We start from the raw sequence: 15,557 nt of genomic DNA on the forward strand, positions 1-15,557 counted from the left end.
TACTTCCAGGATAGGAAAGCAGGCCCCCTTAAGTACTTCCAGGGCAGGAACGTCGGTCCCCATAAGTCCCCACATGAACATGGCCAGTTCAATTAATTGATTTGCGTGATGCAGCATTGCACTGAAAACTAAACTGTGTGCAGAGTTGGACAGATAGTTTTTTGGTTTTTCAACACAAGTTTATGAATGTATGTTGTGTTTGCCTGCATTTTACATGGATCTCTGTGTCTTGATGCTTGTAGATTTCTATGGGTATACGTCTATGTATGTGACTGGGGGGAGAGAGAAAGAGACTGAAAGAACTTTAAAGTTAGACCTCCCCTTTAAATCCCTCCAGCTGAAAAGCTCTGTTTTTTTCTCTTAGCACAGATCTCTACACGTGCTGTGTGGACGCCACGTCAGCTGGGTCAGCCTTACTCTGCACAGTGTGTGTGTGTGTGTGTGTGTGTGTGTGTGTGTGTGTGTGTTTAAAGAGCTTTGTATAGGGCTGTCTCCAGCAGCAGGGAGCAGTCAGAGTGCATATTTCATCATCAGGTTTGGATTCAGATGTGAGTTTAATATTTCGGTAAAGCTGCACTGAAACTCTTCACAGGCTCAAAGAGTGACTTCAGCTTCAGTTTACTGAGTGTTTCACTTTACAGCCTCTGTGGTTTCCTGCAGTAAATACCTTGGAATCAAATAAAAACGGTATTCAACAACTTGGATGATGCAGCATAGCAAGTATAGCAGAGATGCCTCGTCTGAAACCAAGCCTGCTCATGTTAATGTCAGAATAAATAATCAGGTTTTTGTGACATTATCCCTGCAGGGTAGAAGTAGAGTCACTACACACAACAAAGACCACATATTTAATAAGCGAGGAAGCGGTTTATGCCATCATCTAAGAAATGTGTCACAGTCTGCCTGATTCAGCTAAGCAGGTGACAGTGATTAATCGTCTTATCATATGTTCGCTTTGTGGTAATTAATCAGAACAGCACATGAATGGTGGGGCAAAGGAAAACCTGAGTATCTAAAAGTACAAGCAAATAGCTCAATCAGTCACAATCAGTGTGCAGAGAAGAGTTACAAATCTAACTGGTTCTATGAATTTCAGGTATTCAGGTATTCAAATTTCAGATATTGAATACTGGTTGCAATGCAAGTGAATGAAGATAAAAGACAGGATGTCCTCTTAAAGCACAGATACTGGTGGAAGTGAAGAGACAGCAGGTGGATGATGGAGCATTGTACATGTATTTGTACACATTTAATTTAATTATCTTATTTCTTGTATTTTTATCTATATATAGGCCTATATTACTTCATTTTTTCCACCACTACATTTGAAATTAAACACATTCTCAGAGAAAAAAAACAACACAAACAAACATTCTGATAATAATATAATATTAATACTATTATTATTAATAATAGATAAAGCCACCATCTATGCTAAATTAACCTTGCATAGAGCTGCCACCTCACCTTTTTTTGCTAAATCACAAATTATTTCATTTTTTATTAATTTATCTTATTCCATTTTTATTCATCAGGTTTTTTCAACTTTGCAAGCTTTTGATTACTGATATCAACAGTTCACTTCTGGCTATTTAAGACATTTTTATGGTGTTTCTATGAGTATCTAACACAATAGTTTCATACCCAGTTCCATTAATCAAAGTCAAAAGTCAAAAGTAGTCAGGATTTAATTCTTCACGATTAAAGATATCCTAATTACCTTTTTAAACATATTATATGACCTGTCTGTTGTGTATTTTGGGCTATTCCGTATTCCGTAGTGAGATACACCTGATGGATTGTGGGTAACTTTAGCTTCCGTTGTTGGTGTTAGCCATGCTGCCGTGAAGACATGCTGTTGGGCTAATAAATGGTTAATATTCGGTAGTAGTCTGGGTTATTATTGTTATATCTAGTAACATGAAAGACTGAAGAATATAACACAGTCAAAGTGCAGTTGTACATATCTGGAACTGGAGTTATGAGTAGTTCAAAGTAAAGCTGAGATATCCTAAATTTGAGTTACTATTACTATTTGAGTAAAAATCTCTTTTTATATAACCCTTCAAAGCAGTTCATGGATATCTAGAGCAGAATCAGGTGTGACGAACCCTGACCAATCTTTTTTTTTCATTCTCCTTTCTCCAGAGTGTTGAGGCGGCAAGCTGCAGCCAACACATTCCTGCCTGAAATAGAGCGAGTGTAGGATTTCATCGACCTGACCCGCTCAGCTGCATTACACAGATCGTATCCTCGGCGATGACATAGTAGCACATTTATTCTTGGAGCGGACTGCGCGCTTCCAACGAGGCATGCCACGGCAGCATGCGCGTGGGCGGGGCAAGATGCTGTGGGATGGCTAGCCAACCGGCGGCGTTGGCGCCATCTCTGCTGAAACACATGGTCAGGGGTAAAGCCTGGATCCCCCGCTTTTGGCTTTGTGAGTAGGAATAAACACCATTTATAAAAGTCATAGCTAAAGATGTTGCTTCATTTATTAAGAGAAGACTTTTACCATCATTCTTCAACATGTCTCTAAAGTTCATACAATGTACAGCAGGTTAAAAATGAAACCTGAAAAAATAGAATCACTCTGCAGCTAAACACAGTTCAGGCTCAGTGTCACTCCACAAACACTTGTCACGTCGCCCGAAGAGGAGAAAAAAAAACTCCCGCTAACAAGCTGTCTAAAAAGAGTGTTGCTGCTTTCGATTTCCAGAAGGTCACTAAGTGAACCTGAAAGAGGAGGAAGTGGGTGGACAGGGGTAATCAGGTTTATGGGTTCAATCCCGGTCATAGAGACAGAGGGAACAGCAGGGGAATGTGTGTGTGTGTGTTTGTGTGTGTGTGTGTGTGTGTGTGTGTGTGTGGCAGCAACAGGTTGCCAAATATGGCGAGGAGAGACGAGCGTCCAAACATGTGCGGCGGCTACAGTATGTCCCTTCATACTACGGGTGATGAGTGTTTGTGTGTGTGTGTGTGTGTGTGTGTGAGTGTGTGAGAGAGAGTGTGTGTGAGTATGTCCTTGTCCTTTATTGGTATCAGCTGATGTTGGACATGTTTTAAATGCCGTCCTCCAAAGACAAAAACAAAGAAAAGAAGACTCTCTTCAGTGTCCCTCTGATGTGAGCTCAGGGCAGAGATGAAGCAGCAATGAATACATTCTGGACAAGAAAGGGCACTTTCCATTAATTCGGAATGTTTTGTGTGTCGCAAAAATAAAAGAATTGGTTTTGAACGTTTGTCTTAAAACAATAGTACAGTGCCCATGTGAACACTGAAACAGGTTTTTCTTGCTGTAACCATTCCTCCTGTTCACTGGTCATTAAAGGATCCATTCCCTATAGTGCTTCCAGTGTTCAAAATTAACTTTTTTCATCCACCAGCCAGTTTTACCAGCCACTCAATAGATTGCCATTGTTTTTTTGGCTGATGAGTGAAGCAAATCTACCAGCCACATGCATATTTCACCATGCATTTGGCTAGTTGATGGTGCTAATTTTGAACCCTGAGTGCTTCTATTGTAATGGATGAGATTATAGATTTATTTACAAAGAGAAGAAAGAGGATAAAGGAGATCTGGTGATTACTCTCTTCAGACCCATGATGTGGAAGAGAAACAACAACATACATACGATGGACGAAAAAAGCCACAGTGTTTGTTTTGTTCAAAAATATATTCAAAAGTTCAACTGTGTGATGCATGAAGTTACAGCGGAGCATCATCAGGACAATATCAAGGACTTCAAACAGAGAAATCTGCTGAAATGCTCAGATGTATAAATATTTATAATAATAAAGATAAAGCAATTTCTTTCTGCATTTCTTTCTCACTCTCCGTCTCTTTCTTCTTGTAGTCCTAAAAATAAAGTCCTCTATAACACCACTCCACCACACTAACCCTGATCTCCCGCCCTGTTTCCACTCTTCCACCTCCTCCTCCTCCTCCTCCTCCTGCTCCTCCTGGTTTGTCCCTGAAGTTTCCTAGAATCTTCCACAGTTCCAGTTTCAGGGAACGTCGGTAAGCTGCCGGCTCCAAAAAATGTGGTAAGCCTCGACGACATCTTGTTCTTTTCACATCTGTATGTCCACATGCCTGCCTTATTGGCTGAGAATAGACCTGTCTGTTTCTACAGTATGTGCACTCAATAGCATAAACATTTATTTCCATTTCAAAATACTTTTATTTCACGAAAGTTCATCTCTCAGTAGTTGAGAACTTAAATGTGATTATGTTTATGTGATAATGGCAGTGGCAGTTGACCCATAGAGGGCGCCGCCCCTCCTGCTGCTCTACATCAAAATTAATTAATTTTTATTAAATAATTTTATTTGTTCATTATTTTCATTCCATGTTTAAAATTGTGCGGTCAGTGAGTAGCTCACAATGCATTTTATGTAATAAAATTAACTGAAAGCTACGACTGCAATGCAAATAGATTTTTTCCTTTGTGGAGGTTGCTGGCAACAAACAACAAGAAATGTGATGATGGGATTGACACTTCCACACAATCATTAATAGGTTGCACGTGCAGCTTGCTCTGTCTGATAAACAGATAGGACTAGGGGAGCAGATCCTCTCCGTCCCTAGATTCGCTATGTCAGACCTATCTCTAAAGCACTTTGGAGTAAGGTCTGGCTTCACCACACATGCATTCTGGGATAGTAGAAAAAAAACGCTCTGGGTTGTTTGCATTTCTTTAAACCAATCCCAATCATCCAGACGCAGCAACGGCAGCTCTGCAAAATAGTCTCGGGAAGGAACTTGTTTTGGTGGAACATTTCCACCCCGCAAATGAAAACGCCACGTACAATAATAAATGAAGTTAAATGTTCACACAATACAGTAACGTGAGCTCTTTAAATTAGCTGGATACACCAGTGTATCGCCAAGTGTACTACGTCCACAGCAATCCCACCAATCAGTCCCAAAACGTCCCAGTTAGAGAGTAAATGCCGTAAACATATTCTTTGTAAATCTTTACAATCATTCCCCGAAAAAAACAAAGCAGGCCTGTCTTGTTGCACGATCCAAATTTTCTTCAAAACTTGCCATTTTCAGTGTGTAGCTCGCTAGCTCAAAAGTTTGTTGTAGTTTCCTGTAGCAAAGGGATTTTAAGAACAGCAATACATAGTGAGCGGAAAGTGAGGGGCAAAGCCTGACATCAGGCGCCGGATCCAGACCACTCTGCCCCAAGTCTCCCCCGTAGTGATTTAATGGGTGATTGACAGCCTACGCGTGAACGTGAACTGAAACAAGAGTTGAGGCAACAACACGATGGAGCCGGCACCAGTTCCTGACAGTCAAACTAAATCTGCTTAAGCGAAGATCACTATTGGATAAACTTGTTGTCCAACACTTTGGAACAGATCAGCTAGACATTACAATTGAGCAGAAAACCAGTGACAGAGGTAAAGAATACCATTGATCATTTGGTAAAAATGTCATGGCTAACTGCCTGTTATTATCCTAAGACATTGTTCTGCTTTCCCTGTCTCCTATTTCAAATCACAGGAGCATGCCAAGCCTGGATCAATACTGGTGTAAAAATAATGAACATTTCTGGGAAAAATAAATAAATATGTATGTATATATATATATATATATATATATATATATATATATATATATATATATATATATATATATATATTAATAATTATATATGTATATATATAATTATTCTTATTATTTATTAATTGAAACATGCATTGTTCTTTAAAAAGTTGTATCAAGGTCTTTCCAAACCAAAGGATTCACTCTTCCCAGCTACAGTACAGTGTCCACTCAAGTATTAAATCGAAATAAACAATTAATGGATCTTGAGACCAAATATTCCCAAACTGAGATGTGCCAGAAAGCGTGACATTAAAACGTCCTGGAGCTCCTTCCCTAAATAATATAATAACCAACCATAAAAACAGACATGTGATGAGACACAGAAAAAAATCTCTCCACAGGGCTGAACGAGTGTTCGATCACACAAAGGAGCATCTGTGACTGTGTGTTCAGAGGCCTGCAGGGGATTCGTTACAGCTCAATAGGACAGTGTATTTTGTTTATGTCTGTGTACAATGTTGGCCGAGTGACAATAGGAGCAGTGTAATTGAATGACTGTACCATAAGTGGGGCAGGCCGGTTGCTCAGCTGGCGGGGGATCACTCACTCTGAAGCCGGCAGCGGTTCGATGATCACTGTTGGCTTCTGTTCTTAAAAAATGTACCGTGAAATGTCATCACAATAATCTTCTAAAGACAAATGATTTCATTAAACCACAAACATTACAAAGTTCTATCAGGAGCAAATGTCAGAGAAATTTCTATGGGAAAGAAAAAAAGAAATGTCCCTTAATGTCAGAGCTTAAGGCCACGTCCACACGTACCAAAACGATCTTTTTTTTACCCGTCTTCCCTGGATTCGTTTCAAGAATAGTTGCGTCCAAACGGATCCACTTGTAAATGACTCAACGAGCTACTTCATATTCCAGGCCTATAGGCGGCGCTGTTTCTGCTACAGAAATACACCAAAAAACGGAGAAGAGCATCGTCACTTCCACTTCCCATCATAACATGACCAGCTAGACTAACGCTTAATACGTCCATGGACTATAATAACTTTCACCACTGCTCATTTTATAAAGGCCGCCACAAGAAAACGTGTCTTTGTTTACATTGTATAATGTGCTGTTGGATTGCTTTTTATTTTGCAATTCTGTCTGCCATCGGACATGATTGGAGCGCGCTAGCTAATGTTAGCTCTGCTAACTAGCTAACATCGGCAGTCAAACAAACATCAATGATCTAATGTCTTTTTGATAATCTACACGTTTTTCTTGCAGTAGCCTTTCTACAATAAGCCGTGCTAAAAGTTACTATAATCCGTTCAAGGAGTTGATAAGCAGACAGATTAGCTAGCTAGTTGATAAATTGTCTACTTCCACTTTATAAACAGATAACCATAGCAGCTAACGTTAATGTAACGTAGCTGCTTTAGCGATGTTTAACGTTAGCTACATAACGTTAGCAATATATCTTGTGTAGAATCCAGGACCGGCAGAGCAGAGGGAAGTGTCAGGGAGCAGAGACATTTATTTAGACAAGTATTTAGATGAAGTGAGCTTGTTTGACCATGGAGATGGGATATGCTCGCTTATAGCTTCACCGCAGTCGTGTGTGTCAGTGGCCGCGGGTAAGAGGTCGAGGGGTGTGGCGATGACATCATCGATACGATAAGTATGCGGCTTCGCTGTCCAAACGAAGCCAAAAGGGAGCCGTTTTCGAATTTTTTCACCCTGGGACCAGGTTTCAAAAAAGTGCGTTTTCAGGCAGTGTGTTTACTGGATTTGTGTGGACGACGGGCCCAAACGATGCTAAACATGTGCGTATGCACCAAAAACCGTCTCCGTGTGGATGGCCCCTAAGTGCTCTGACATGTGCTGAGCCCCTAAGGGGAAGGAGAAAAAAATAGATGGGTGAAAAAAACATTTTAATAAATACTTTTGCGTCCTCCCAAGAAACTTTTTTCAGTTGGGAAAAAAACTTAAAATCTGGCCACCAGCCCACTGTTAGACACACAGGAACAGGAAGTCGTTGATTGAAATTCAATGCAGAAAAATGTAGACGAAGAAGACATACTTTATTGACCCCTAAGGGGAAAATTAAATTTTTACACTCTGGTGATATTACACATTACCCACAGGCCCGAAATGTACACACATGTACAAACAGGTCCTCGAGATGCTTAATTCATTTTTTGAGTCATTTTGTTTTTCCAGTAATTTCGTGTTTCAGATTTAAAACACATCAGAGATAATTAATTAATTTTTCAACAGATCTCTATAGAGCAGTGGTTATAGAAGTAAAAATCCCATTCATTTGTGAATGGCTGTAGTGAGCTGCCACCACTAAAGTCTATGACCGTTATACAGAAAATCTTGTACCTTTGCCCTTTTTTGCGTTTTTTTTTTGCGCCAAATTAAATGTTTTATGGTCACGAATCATCTCGCAGCTGGTTGGCTTGGTTCCAGGCTTTTTATAGGCTCTTTATATAAGCATTTTCTGAAACGTCAATGGAGATATTGAATGGGGAAAAAAATCACTTCCGTAACCAGAGACGTTCAAAAAGTGGGCGGTCACTGTTGAGCTCTATATATCTTGCGGTTCGGACTCCAAGTTTAATCCATCCAGCCATTTTCTATAGGGGCCTCGAGCCAGAGTACACCCAGGTCTTCTGTGTATCACAGTGCTAACACAACCGTTCACACAATCATTTCTATGTAGCTACGGGCAATTTAGAGTCACTGACCTGCATGCCTTTGGACTGTGGTTTGGAAACAGAAGCACCAAGAGGAAATGCACAGACAAAGAGAGAAGATGCAAACTCCACAACAACTGAATCCAGCCGGCTGGTGGGTTTGAACCCAGGACCGTCATGCTGCGAGCCACTTTAAGGCCTTGTTCAGATTGGCAAAAAACCATAGCCCCCTCAGTGATTTCAATGAGACCACCTTGGACCAAGTTGGATCTGGCTCAACTTTACCGACAACACGCTGCATTGGCCAATCAAATGCGGACAAGTGCACATTGAGATGGAGAATGATTGTCGCTGTGGTAATTGTCCTAGTTGTAAAATCCTGTATGATACTATTATAAACTGTGTTGGCGTGGGATAAACCTTTTAACTTGTGAATCTATTACTCAAACCGTTCTTCAGATTGCGTCTTATCTCAACTGTACCTGAAGCAGTAGAATGCCCACACCAGCATAGCCTCAGAGCTGTTTTCAGTCCGAAAGCCTGGTAACAAAACTGTCCGGCATCTGGCACAAAAAAAGATGTGTTGGGTCCGAAATAAACATTATGTATGACGATCTAGACTAGAACTGTAATCAGGCCTTAAAAGTTAGGCCAGACAAGGCCCGAGCCCGACAGAATTTGGCCCGAGTACATTTTGATTGACAGCTTTTTAAAAGCCTGAACGCGTTTACAGCATTATTCAAATGTGCACAGGCATACAGCTCTTTTGCCTTTTGTCAAGAATGAGTAATTTATAAATTTTGTAACATAATTTATTCATGGCTAATGTAGGCTATAGGCCACTTGGAAGTTGGAACAAAGAAATAAAATAAGTCCTCCAGAGGCCAGCCTCTGTTTCACCTTCTCAGCATCCATTTTCGCGCTAATCGAAAGCCCGAGCCTGGCCCGAGCCCGGCCCGAGCCCGTGTAAAATGATAGAAATTAAGACCAAGACCGTCGGGTCCCATCGCCCCGGGCAAATATCTTCAGCTCTAATCTAAACAAGTGAAGAACGTATGAGAGCCATACTGCAGCTGTATGAGGGAGACGCGTTTCTTTAAATTTGGAAAACGCTGCCGATTGTTCCTGTGAACTGCTCTACACACCTCTCTGCTGACATGAATGGTGATTTTGCAGCGTGTTCTCAAAGACGGAGACGTATGACCTGCGGTCTGCATGCAACAAGTTCTCAACACTTGCAACATGCAGGGTCCACCATGTCCTATACTTTCTTTTACTAAGCAGAAAGAGGAAGAGAGAGCATTGGGGTGATGGGGCCTCTTCCTCTTGCTGCCTTTCCTGTTGCATGAATGAGCAGATTTTGAGCTGATTAAATGGAGAAGTGGTTTGTGTCAGGCAGATCTCTTGTCATTCATGCTTTTCATGTATGAATATTAAAGCCAACTGACTTTGGTGATCCCCTGACTTTTTATCTAGTGATCAGGTGAAGGGTCACTAGATAAAAAGTCATTTTTAGTGAAATATCTCAACAACTATTGGATGGATTGCCATTCAATTTGGTACAGACATTCATGGTGCCCTGAGGATGAATCCTAATGACTCTAATTTTCTGACTTTAATTTATGACCAAAAAGCTGCAAAATTAATGACATGTCCATCATCAGCTGTACATTATTGCTAATTAGCAACTGTAAGCATGCTAACACGCTAAACTGAAATGGGGACCATTACCTGCTAAACATCAGCATAATGGTAATTGTGAGCATGTTAGCATGTTAACGATAGCATTCAGCACAAAGCCCCACTTTGCCCAAAGTACTGTGTCACAGGGACACAAGCTAGCTGTAGACTCTTGTTCTATTAATAACAGCTTAAGTGTGGAAAATGCTGGACCCTGGCGTCTGTTGCTGAATTCAACTCTGAACCAGCTCAAACTTTTGATTGAAGACTTACTGGTTCATTCAAAATTGCATTGCCCAGTTCACTTTGACATGACAGCAACAGTGGTATTCATAGATTTATTTTCAGCAGAAGTCATGCAAATCAAGATCACACCGATGTGTATAAAAAGCCGTATAGTGAAATTTTTGGAGTCTGACAGCGCAGCTTCCTCCCAGCTCTTAAAGTAACAGCATGATCTCTAAAGGCCCTGAAGGCATAGTAGAGTTTTCCTAATCAGCTCTCTCATGTTCATGTGCTCCTAACTGTGGTGTGCAATAAACATGCACAACACAGCGTCAACTCAAGCACGGATTGACGACTGGTAATATTGTGTTGCTTTTGTATAAGAAATAGACAAAAAATGATTAAAAAAAATTTACAATAATGAAAAATAAGTGTCTCCTTCTGTCATTGCTTTGTATGTTGTGTTATGTTGTTATGAACTTTTAAAGGTCAAATCTTTCCATGTTGCAACATCATCGTGAGGCTGATATAATATATTTTTTGTATTTTGGAGCATTTTTATGCCTTTATTCAATAGTTGCTGTAAAAAAAGATAGGCAATAGGCAGTAGTTGAGATATTTCGGTCTGGACCAAGCTGTAGCCTCTGCTGATTGTTATCAACCCATGAGGGACTGACAGTCGATTACACGTTGCCTAGTAACAGCAAGACTGCCAAAAAAGCATCAGTGTGACGGGAATCAGAGCTGCATGGATGCTTTGTGTTTGTGCCTTGACTTTTTTTTAGGCTTCCAGACTGATCGTCCCACAGCTGTCATCTTGGTTACTATGGTATAGCAGCCTGCAGTTACCTGCTCCCTCTCTCTCTCTCTCTCTCTCTCTCTCTCTCTCTCTCTCTCTCACACACACACACACACACACACACACACACACACACACACAGTCCATCACAATCCATGATAAAAGAGACTCTTGGATGACTGGTGACCCCAAAGTAACAAGTACTGCTGTATGTGTGTGTGTGTGTGTGTGTGTGTGTGTGTGTGTGTGTGTGTGTGTGTGTGTGTGTGCGTGTGTGTGTGTGTGCATGTGCGTTTGAGTAAAAAACACTTTCCCCAACGTTTCTCCACTTAAACAGAAGACAGAAGTATCAGTAACTGTGATAACAGACGTGTGTTTGTGTGTGTGTGTGTGTATGTGTGCGTGTGTGTGTGTGTGTGTGTGTGTGTGTGTGGGGGGGGGTACAGGCAGGAGGAAGTGGGATGTGTGTGTGGAGTCAAGTGATACTGTGTGCTTGTGTGTGATCAGATGCTCAATATTGCATTATAAGACCAACTTTCTTATCAATGAGCTCGCGTCTGGTGTGTGAGTTTGTGTGTGTGTGTGTGTGTGTGTGTGTGTGTGTGTGTGTGTGTGTGTGTGTGTGTGGGGGGGGGGTCAGGACAGCAGTATGTTGTTTCCAACAGCACTCTGTGGATGAACAGTTTCCATTGATTGTCAGTCAGGATTCACTTATCTGTCATGACACAGCAGGCAACTGATTATATACACATTCTTACTAACTCACTCACACACATATACATACACACACACACACACACACACACACACACACACACACACACACACACACACACAAGCAACTGATTTCCTCTCTGTTGAAACACAACAGGAGCACACACAGACATATTAAACCTTCCCGCAGCAGGATGTTAAGAATCAACCAATTAGCCAATGACGTCATTATTACAGTGAGACTTTGACAAAACTACCACCGATTTTACATTTTTTTACATTTCAATTTTCCGGCTGCTGTCATATAGATTGTAACTTTTTTATTTATAAATACAAAGTAAAGGTTTGGGGTGTTTTCTGTGCATGCAGGGCTCATTTGAACTATAGTGTCTAATAAGGAAAGAAGTGTCAAGTAGAATCAAGAAGTTATTGAAAGAAGTTTTTAGAAAATGCATGTAGGTATAAGAAAATGTAGGGTGGCTCCAACAACTTGCATTAAACACTTCTGATCTTTCTACACATTTATAGTTACCGTGGGTAAAGAAAACAATATAATGAGATGAAATGAAAAGAGTTATTATAATATGATTAGAGTTACTTCTGTAGTGAATGAAGACATTTTGTGTTAAGGTAAATTATTTCCACCCAGCAATTACAACTCACTATGTTTATGGTGACTGCTCTTCTAGCGGTTGTAGTACTTTTGACAGGAGCAAAGCAGGAAGTGGTGACCAAGTATAAGAGCGCCAAAATTGTGTGTACAAGGCAGGTTGGCGTGGTGGACTGGGTAAAAAAAACAAAACACAGGACTTTCACCCAGGAGAGCGGGGTTGTCCTGTTCTGTTGCCGAAATGCATCCGTGACCTTTAGCATTCTCTGGTTTAGATATGACGGAAAACGCTCCTGTGTGACGTACTTCCTCCCACTGCTAGGGGCTCTAATTTATGAAACGCTCCTGTGGGTCATTTTAGAGGGTAGGAATATGCGACCTATATCGTTGTATGGTTTAGAGCAGAGATCTTCATCAGGGGGTCCTGGATCCCTAGGGTGTCCTCAGAGTTACTGCAGGGGGGCCTTCAAATTATTGTTCATTTTTGGAAAGTAAAAAAAAAAAAAAAGAATTAAAATGTCTTGACCATGTAACTTTTAGTTTTTCTGGGTCAAAATTGAAAATTAAAACCTCACTCACACTTTTGTCGATTTTCCTGGTGCTTTTGTCACTTTTCCCGAAGTTCTTTGTTACTTTTTCCGATGTTTTTTGTTTCTTCAAATGCCATAAAATTGAATAAAACACCCAAATTAAATAAATGTAGTGAACTGATCAATTATTTTACTTCTGAAGAACGTTGTACAAAACCATCCACCTTATTTTTTTTGACAATTTGTTTGAAAGAAACCCAAATTTCTGATATAGAAACTTTTTGAAAATGGGTCAGATTTGACCCGAGGACAACGGGAGGGTTAACATGAGGCCAACATATTACTAGCAAATATATAAATCAGCCTCTTGGTGGAAAAAAACACAAAAACATTGATGGCCCATAGGTAAGGTAGTCACTGAAGTAGCCATGCACAAATATCACTTATAGCTTAGAATTCTATGCACTAAAAATGTGTACATAAAGGCTTTAGGCTGCCCTACAAGTTCTTGTAGGCCCTATTTTAATACTACTTAATTTTATACAATATATGTAGTAGGGGGGGGGTCCCTGCTCCATTTCTCTTTCAGTTAAGGAGTCCTGGGCTTAAAAAACGTTGAAGACCCCTGTTTAGAGGACTTGTTGCTTTGTCACAGCCCTCGGCGTCAAATACCAACGCACAAGGCACTCAGGTGCACTTACATGCACGGGCGGCCGGACCGGCTATCAAAATGGAGAACAGAGAAGCTCGGATTACAACACACACAGAGAGAGTGTGACTTCATTCTCTGCTCAGGACGCTATTTCTTTACATAGCAACTATTTGTTAATGTTGTGAATATTAAGTACAGCCCCTTTAACTTAATCAACTAAAAGTCTTTTCTGTCTGTGTACTCTGTTTCAGACACACGCACACACACCCCCAACGGGATCTCCCCAATTTGTTTGAGTTTGTGTGTTGTTTGTGTGTGTATGTGTGTGTGTGTGTGTGTGTGTGTGTGTGTGTGTGTGTGTGTGTGTGTGTGTATAACTATAAATATCTACAGATGATTTCCGTTCTCAGATCAGCTGATGGGGCTTCAGGATGTGAAACTGTTCTCCACTCTTCAGGCGGAAGGAGGTTCTGAATGTGCCGTTTTGTGCTCTTATACAGTGGAGGTACACTGACTGCATTTCATTCATAGTACTGTAGAAAAATAAAGCATTTAGAAAAGGATAAGGGTTAGAGTTAGGGTGCATGTGTCATGACAGTGTCATGTGTTCATGACAGTGTCTTGTCACTCTTATGTAGATACCTTCAAGTAAAGTGTTACCTTTTGTGTTCTATTGAGTATTTGTGGCAGCCGGACAGTGTATGTGGGGTTGAGTCAAAATAAACTAGGAATAAGATATATCAGGCTTTGGATACACACACAATACTTGTTCTCCGGATCAAGGCCCTGTTTACACGAAGGGAAGACGCAGATATTTTCCTGCGGTTTGGCCTCTCATTTACACAAAAACCCCGTTTTTATCACAGAAAACGATTATTTCTAAAAACTCCGGCCAAAGTGGAGATTTTGGAAAACTTCATTTGCACGTTTGCATGTAAACTGAGACAAAGGTTTAGGCAGCCGAGAGAGAGAAAGAGGAAGTGATTCGTTGCTGTTGTTGCTATTTTCGGGATTGTGATTGGCTAACATGGGCTTGAGCTTCTCGTTACAATGCCACCTACAGGTGTGGCATGCTCTTAACGACATTGACAGCATATATACACGGGTACATGTAAACGAACACTTTTCTGAAAACGTAGAGGTTCTAAATGTCCGTTTATGAAAATAGCCGGCCACGTGTAAATGTAGTCCAAATCATTTCTGGTTTTGGTCTATTTATGGGATTAGTTGGTTGGCAAAATATATATCACCAAACTCTACTACTCCCAAACCAGAAGCATAACAGCTTCATGTCTAATAAAGCTCAGCGCAAATTCTTTCAGGAAGACGTCAAATAACCCAATCACTACTCTTTCTTCTGTTTAGAGGCGTCACTTTAGTTAAACCAATCAGACTTGGTCATGAAATTCAAGTACCAATCACAGCATTACAACTCTGCTTTAAATCTGTTTCTCTCTGTGTACTGTCAGCTGTCGTTTCAGGCAAAGCGCTCAACCCTCTACCTCCCCTGCCGCCTCCGGTCATCGTTTTTCCTCCGGCTGACCACTACGTTGCCTCCTTCGGTCTGGTCTCCGGTCTCCTTCTCCGCCGCCACCAGTGTCTAGACTCCATCAGGGGTTATGTCCTGTTTCTCTACCCCTTCAAAAAAATATATTACAACGATGGAGTCTAATCTCCAAAGACTCTGTACTTTTTATTATGCATTTGTACAATAAATATTTTGCATATCTGCAAACAAAGTCTCTCCTGATTGAAATGATACTAATTCTAGTATTTAATAAAATGTCCTCAGTCTGGTCTAAAATTCCAACAGGATCCACACCAACGCATTTGTGTTAGTTGTTTGACAGCTGTATTTCTTACAATCTCCCACCTGAAGACCATAGTCTTTTAGGATAAGTGAGGCATCCATATTTGTTTGCTTTTTCAGGCGCAAAAGAAATGGAGAACCAGTACGGAGCCCTGGAGGTGACACGGACAATTGTTTTTTAAGCGCGTGCACAAATAAATGTCACCTCCAGGGCTCCATAAACCAGCCCACACCTGAAAGAAGTTGAAATAAACTGTGGTTGGTGGTGAAACAGCTCCAAAAA

The 15,557-nt window shown here is 40.8% G+C and overlaps 1 long non-coding RNA gene across 1 annotated transcript; it reads left to right on the forward strand.

Annotated features, from left to right (window-relative positions):
• Positions 1–3,947: 3,947 nt before the first annotated feature.
• On the forward strand, positions 3,948–15,161 carry LOC116047780. The gene is made up of 3 exons (XR_004104473.2): positions 3,948–4,047; positions 13,875–13,969; positions 14,934–15,161. It is a non-coding gene; the product is annotated as an uncharacterized LOC116047780 (long non-coding RNA).
• The last annotated feature ends 396 nt before the right edge of the window (positions 15,162–15,557 follow it).

Source organism: Sander lucioperca, chromosome 16 (assembly GCF_008315115.2).
Source record: "Sander lucioperca isolate FBNREF2018 chromosome 16, SLUC_FBN_1.2, whole genome shotgun sequence".
Classification (NCBI taxonomy): domain Eukaryota; kingdom Metazoa; phylum Chordata; class Actinopteri; order Perciformes; family Percidae; genus Sander; species Sander lucioperca.